Source organism: Helicoverpa zea, chromosome 8 (assembly GCF_022581195.2).
Source record: "Helicoverpa zea isolate HzStark_Cry1AcR chromosome 8, ilHelZeax1.1, whole genome shotgun sequence".
Taxonomy (NCBI): domain Eukaryota; kingdom Metazoa; phylum Arthropoda; class Insecta; order Lepidoptera; family Noctuidae; genus Helicoverpa; species Helicoverpa zea.
Window position 1 is genome coordinate 2,524,867 of NC_061459.1, and position 7,994 is coordinate 2,532,860.

Below are 7,994 nucleotides of genomic sequence, written 5' to 3' on the forward strand. Positions count from 1 at the left end.
AAACCGACTCCCAAAAACACTGAAAAGCAGAAAAAAAATCCTAGGTGCATCGGCCTAGAAGTCGGTGGCGTATACACTCAGGTACCTACATCCATTAGACACCGTTTTTTAATTTTGGGTTTTCAGTGACAAGCATAGTTGTCACTATCCGCATAAGTGGAAAGTCATCAATACGAATAATATAAGCCCAAACACGAGGTAGTTTACACATTCAGTTGTCGAGTTCCCTCGACCTTCTCTGGTCTCCATCATCAGATCAGCTCCAAACCTTCACCATGTCATAGTGTTATCAGACATACGCCTTAGTGTCAGTTTTTACCCTACGTATGCCTACTATTTTCTAAAGTTGCCCTCGATTTCTCAGCGTTTCCATCATCAGATCCTGACCTGATGGTTATGGGACCACCTGGAAGGTATACCCTATCGAAAAAAAATTTTTCAAATCGGTCCAGGCGTCTTCGAGTAATCGGTGAACGTATGTACATAAAAAATAAAGAAAAAAGATCCCGACGAATTGAGAACCTCCTCCTTTTTGGGAAGTCGGTAAAAATTTTTTTTCAAGAAACCATAAGTTCTGAAGTGCAAAAGTCTGACTGATGGTCACACTGCGAATCTGTTGATTCATTTATGGGGTCTGGGGTACGAGGTATTACATACAAGGTTTAAAGAAAGTTTCCTTATCTATAAAAAGAGTCCATTTACATTTATATTTGACCGATAATAACTGTCTGGCTCATCTGGCTTTCACATCAAAATTACTGATATTTTTGCATACACAGTGAGAAGGATGATACAGGACATAGGCAACTAATTCTCCCGAGATTTGTATGAAGCTGATGGTACGTGAAACAGATAGTTTTCGTATATTCCTGAAGATGGTGCCACTTACCACCTTTGCGTGGTACAATCAGAAGGAGATATCAAATTAGTGTCTCAGATATTTATCTGAACGAATTCTACATTTCTATTTGTTTTTACAAGAGACAGAGATGTGTCTCATACCAAATTCATTACAGGAATACCTATGACTTAAGAAATGGTTGGGAACGTATAGGTAAGTAGGTATATAGGTTATAGCTCACTTTTCTCTTCAAATTGGTATAAAGTCAGAAAGTTATGGGTAGTGTACCTACTCATCATCACTACACCTGCACCTAGTACCTATAAACGAACTCGCTTTTTCTGTCCCTATGTCCCCGTATCCCTTTGTAGGTTTAAATCTTCAAAACTACGCAACTGAATTTCATGCGGTTTTTTTAATAGATAGAGTCATTGAAGAGGAAGGTTTATATGTATAACAACATACACTAAATATTGGGGAAATACTTTTATTCCGTGCGAAAGAACTAAAACAAAACACCAAAATAACAAGGCAACTACGACCTTGAAATATTTGCAATATTTTGTTTGCCGCATTTCCTTAGTGCAGCGGCCACGTGCCGATGCATATCCGTCAGCATTTTACTACTTCAAAGCAAGTATTGCGTTAGATACCCAAGGACAAGTTTCTTATTTCTTCAAGTTTAGACTACGTTATATAGTATTGCAAAAGTAGTTTGTATGTATGTTTGTTAATCGAATTGATATGAATGATTTTTAGGAGAAACTTTAATTTACAACTGGCTAGATTGCAAGGGGTGATGCCAATGAGTTTGTGGTGCGATTTTCATGCCAAGTGCTATAAACTTTTCCTATCAAGAGTTTTTATGACATGAAATAATAGGTAATTTCTGATCATTACCTTTTTTTTTTACTATTTTCAACTCATGATTCTTATAAGTAGACTTAGACCATACAATATACATAGATACAAGAGGAGATATGAGTGTACTTAAACAGGTACCTTCGCTACTTACTACACATTACTGGATGGAATAAGCTTTTTCTTATATCATATCCGGCATCCAGTCCCACAGGTGCAGCCGCGGGTCTAACCTAGTTGCACATAATGCATATTATAGGTAATTCGTAAGGTATTTGTTGCGCCCGGGAACGCTGTCGACGAATGTTTCACAAGGTAACCTGAAACCAAGCCAGGTGTCACGAAAGTGTTAATTTTTATTACACTGTAATTTACTTATGGATTGAATAAAAAGCTTTATGATAATTTGGAGGTTCCAATATTTTTAACTAGGTATTTACTTAAAAGCTGAGACGTAAGTATATAGCTTGTCTATCGCCATGGAGGAAACATTAACCTAGCGCCTTTTAAGAATTGAAAGATTGTGTGATACCTAGTATTTACCCACCTGCAAAAGGGAGTACATACAAATCGAACTAAATAGAAAGGAGGTAGGAACATAGGAAGGGAAAACAGATTAGGACGTAGGATTTGTTTTCTGAAAACTTTTCAACTATTACTATAGGCTTGTACTTATTTACCTTCATTTGCCAGAATAGGTAAGTACACTGTATTTATTCTATAATGGAAAATTTGATATAACAGGCTATATTTAGTGCTTTCAGTAATATTCCTAAATATTTAATCGTTTAGCAATTACAAGCGTGACATTTAAATCCGTTGGGATCATCCGCCAGTGCGGTTTTATCTCTATCCATTATGCAAATGGTTTGCTAAATGTATAAACGATGTTATATAATGGAAATCTGAATGTTAAAAAATAAAATATCGTACCTATATTTTTAAGCTGACATCATGCTAAGAATGGGGAAGGCTAAGTATATGAAAACTACTCACAAGTTAACCCTAAAACGAACAGTTTCAGCACTTTTACTGAAAAAGCTCTTCAGGCAAAGAGCTATTTTCGCATTAATAAAAAATGCGGCTGAAATGATTTGCAAAAATCTATCATTTCTTAATGATAATCTCAAAAACAACCATCTTGTGAACGAATTTTCACACACTTTTCAGTATATAGATAAAAGGAACATAAAATAATAATTAGGTGTTTCATTAATTCCCTGTGCGAAGTTCGATATATTGTCAAACACCTACTACTAAAATTCCAATAGTGACAAAAGTGCAGAGCCCCTGCCGCTGCATCAGACTGCCTCGTCAGCAAGCTTCGGGTAGCGTCCTGCTCGCGACGCCTCGGCCCACTCCTGCGCAACCGACCGACTGCTGCGGACCAAGTGAGTACTAATATTTTAATTACATACATATGTGGAATTTTTGTATTATAGGCAATAGAATTAGGGGATTGATAGATAGTAAATGTGTTTGTGTAGCATAAGTAGGTATTTAAGTTTCGACTAGGTAATTCCTAATGGTCAAATATGATATTCCAAACAGAAACTGAAGAACTGTTCCCCATGGCTTCGCCCATGGCCCGGGAGAACCACTTCCAGCAATCAGGTAATAATAGAAGCCTCTTCCAGGGTCGGGACTATTTTTGTACTGCATTTTAGAATGGCTAACTTGTAATTATTTTTCACGCATTCCATTTAAGTAAGGATTTTTAAAATAATCTAAATAGGTTCCTCATCATACGAAATTCTCAAAAAACCAGTGCCAAATACGAATTATTTAATTTTGAGGCATCCATTTCTTGTTGAATAATTAAAAATAATGCAAGTCTGAAGTTGATAACGTAACTTTTCAGTTTTGTGTTCCGGAAGGCAGATCGATGCCGTTCAATGGTTCAGCATCTTGAAAAAGCTACATTGGTAAGTTCACAATAAGTCCTTTTCGATTTAATTTTTCCATTTATGGCGTAGGTAACTTTAAGGATGTTTAATTATGTTTGTGTGATTTTTTTAATAATTTTAAACTATAAAACCCTATTTATTTATCTTTGTGTTGCGACTAAAGCTTTCAAATTTTTGCGATATCTTACTTCAAGTAGCACCTTAAGGGTCAATTCCCACTGAAAGAGCAGCGGCCGGCAGCGGCCGTAAGAGCACGGACAATGTAAGAGCGCGGCCCGCTGCGCTCGCGCTCAATCACTTGCATTTACGGCCGCTGCCGGCCGCTGCTCTTTCAGTGGGGATTGACCCTAAATAATATACATTCACTTCACCTCACTCTCACATTACATCGAAGACCCAAGAAGACGTAAAGAAGAGAGAAGAAGTTCAGGTTTGAAATGGCCATTACCTCACAGTCACGTGGTCATGATGGTACAACGTGTGATGTGACGTAGTGGAAGTCTCGGCCTGGGCCATACTACTGTTTGAAGATATCCAGGACATACGCAGACTTGGCGGCAGCAACATGGTTTTTCAAGATGTTATACCTAAAGCAAGAATTTTTGAAGTTGTCGTGTTTTAATTTTAAGATTTTGTGCACTTAGCTTTAAGAATGTTCTTTCAGGCGTTTTTCGAAATGTTCTCCAAGGCAATATTTATTTACTTTATTTTTTTGTGTTTTGATATAGTTCATACATAATATCGTATTTTGTTACCTTCTGATTTGTGTACAGGTCTAATCGGCGGTGTGCTAAAAGTACGAAGATAGTTTCTATTTTTTTAGGTTGAACAATTACTTATTTAACCTTACTTATAATAACTGCCTTACTTAACTATGCATATAAGTACTTACTAACAATCTTTCGAATCTCGACGACCATAATCCTCCATTTTTCTGCTCATCACTCTGTGAGCAAGAAAATGGCTGATTGCTCTCTACCCTATCAGGCTCTACCTGCCTTATTCAGCTTACATTCACCCCCATAACATATACATACATAATTAATCTTTTTAAATAATAAAGTAATGAGCCACTAAGCCCACGGTAAGTCGTACGTGCTTCGGCGACCAGAGTGCTGATTCCGAGTTTTGACAGCATTCGCAACCCGATACGTAATTATAAGTCTATTGAAATAAAGAGTCGTATGCTACGTCACATGATTTAGGTGTTACTTCTTCTTTTATTTTGCCGGTTAATAATGATTACACTCGCAAAAGTGAGCTCAAGTGTAATACGACCAAGTACTGATGACAGTCTTTATTAAATACACAATTCTAAGACAAGTGCTACGTGATTCAATGGTATGATAATCTTCGCAACGAAAAAATTTACTTGCAAATCTCGCACTAGGCACTCGGGTTACATAACGCTTCGTAAGCTGTCCCATGTTTATTCAGAATGATACTCGATATGTAGGTAGCTTCGGTTAGTGGAATATTATATTCTGTGTAGTAGGTTTATGATTATTATTAGTATCTGTTTATTTATTGCGGTTTATTGTTGTGTTTGCAATTATGCTGTGTTTGTTAGTGTGTAGGCATTTTTATCGACTCAGCGATCGTGGAAATTGCGGGTGGAAATATTTAATAGTGTTGATAGGAATTATTAATGTTAATATTTTATCACGATTCTGAATCCAATAGGAAAATACCCTTATGGCGTGCTCTCTGCTTGCCTATTTTAAATCAAGTGTGTTACTTCCTTTGAACCTTACAACTTAGTCATGGTCATGGTTACCTAAGGTTGATGTTCAATTTTACAGGTACAAAGTATTTCATTCTGGCTCGCGATTTTTTTTCCTTCGGGTGAGTTTTACCACTAATTAGGAAATCATTTGTAAGTTTACTCTTTAGGTGTTGTTGATCTCAGTAAAAAATAAGCAGCTCCGAGTTTCAATTTGATTCGCTCCATATTTGGCAGTAACGGTAAAGGTAGTTACAGACTCGACAAGGCTGTGCAGCCATTCTAATGGTCTGTACACACTGACGCGCCACGTTACCTTCTCGAAGTTTCGATAACAGGCCGCGGGGTGGAACTAACGATACAATGTTTTGTTTTGTAAAGTGTAGTCTCGTATGTTTTGATTTCATTAATAGTAGGTAATGGATATTGGTAGATAATATTACGCTGACATTTTGCAATATAAGCTTATAAGTAAATAGCCTTTCCATGAATTATGGAAATTTCCTTAATTATTAAACTTATTCTTTTCTAGTCTTATTTCAGTAAAACAAATCAATTAATATTTATAAATAAACGGGTCTTAAATGCGATACCGTATGTAAAGATACGATACCGATATAAGCAGGGTTTTTATGGTACCCTCGCTTGATCACTACAATTTTCACAATGAGTGTACCTCAAAACCCTGTGCTTCGCGGAGACACCGCTAGCTGGATACTCATCCAATTAAAATTAATCACTTCACTCCTTACAAATTATCTTAGGATTTAACCCAAAACTCTTACACATATTTTTAACATTCAACGATCGCGAAGGCAGTAGATTAATCAGCCGGTACCGTCTTCCATTCATAACTTCATCCTGATTTCTGAGAGCTGGTTTAAACCAGATCTCTTGTCCACCTCGTACTCTCTTCCTGGCTTCGTTCTTATTCGGAATGATCGGCTTGGGAGACGAGGGGGTGGAGTGGCAATTTACCTTCGATCAGACTTTCCTTATAGGATTTTGGCCAGTTCGTCTGGACCTCTAGCTAGTGCTGAATATCTCTTTCTTGAGGTTTCAGTCAAGGGGGCCAAAGCTGTCGTTGGTGTTGTCTACTGCCCCCCTTGTGTTGACTACTTCACTGATTTTGAATCGGTTTTAGAATCGCTGGGTTCAGAGTATGCGCATTACATCATCATGGGTGATTTTAACACAAATCTCCTAACTCCCAACTCACCTCGTTCCCATAAACTCCTGCACCTTGTACAATCATCCAGCTTAACTGTACTTCCTCTCCAGGCTACTCACCGATCCACGGTCGGTGATGATTCCTGGCTGGATGTAATGATAATTTCCAACCAATCCCTTGTTTCCTCTCACGGTCAATATCTTGCTCCTGGCTTTTCTCATCACGACCTCATTTTCCTTTCCTATATCCTTAAACCTCCTAAGCCCAAGACTAAGGTTTTGCATAGGCGGTGCTTCGCACGCATGGATGTTGATCGGTTGCTTGAGGACGCCTTTAATATTGATTGGACGCCTTTGGTGACAGCTGATTCAGTTGACGACAAGGTCACCATTTTTAACAATTTGGTGAACAAGCTGTACGATGTCCATGCACCAGTTAAAAAGGTAAGGGTAAAACGACCACCAGCACCGTGGATGACCAGTCTCATCAAGATTGCCATGCGTAGGAGGGACCGTGCGTTTCGCAAGTTTAAACGGGAGCGTACGGACGAAAACTGGGCTCTATACAAGGCTGCTAGGAATCGGTGTAATCTGATGATACGCAACGCTAAACGCCGCCATATACTAAGCAATGTCTCATCATCGACCTCTGCCGATATCTGGAAGTTCTTAGGGACTTTGGGTATTGGCAAACCGCGACATTTAGACATACCTAGTTCGATTACTTTAGATGCTTTAAACAATCAATTCAGCACTTCTTCCAATTTGGATTTTTTAACCAAACAGGATACTCTCAATTTTATATCACGTCTAACGCGTCCTAATATTGATCCTTTTACTTTTCAGCCAGTCGATGAGGGAGAGATCAGAAGAATTATCCTGTCCATTAAGTCAAAAGCGATGGGATGTGATAACATCAGTCGGCAAATGATTGTTACCATCCTTGTCCCGATCCTTCCTGTTATCACCCATATTGTCAACTATTCCCTTTTCTCTGGAACTTTCCCTTTGCTTTGGCGAAAAGCTTACGTACGCCCTCTTCCCAAAATTTCCAGCCCCACTCTCCCCAATCATTTCCGTCCAATCTCTATTCTTCCCTTCTTGTCCAAAGTGCTTGAGGCTTGTGCTCATAAGCAATTTGCGCGTTTTGTTTATGCTAATAAACTTATGAGCCCACTACAATCTGGGTTTAGGCCGGGCCACAGCACTTCCTCTGCCCTCCTTAAAGTGACTGGCGATATTAGATGGGCCACGGAGGACGCTAACCTGACAGTACTGGTTTTAGTCGATTTCTCGAATGCGTTCAATACCGTCAGTCATGATATCTTATTATCTATCCTATCCCACTTGATGGTCTCTTCTAAAGCATTAGACTGGTTTTCTTCTTATCTTCGGGATCGTCAGCAGTCTGTTCGGGTGGATGAAGGCTCATCAACTTGGTGTACTTTGAATGCTGGTGTTCCACAAGGCGGCATACTCTCACCTCTTTTAT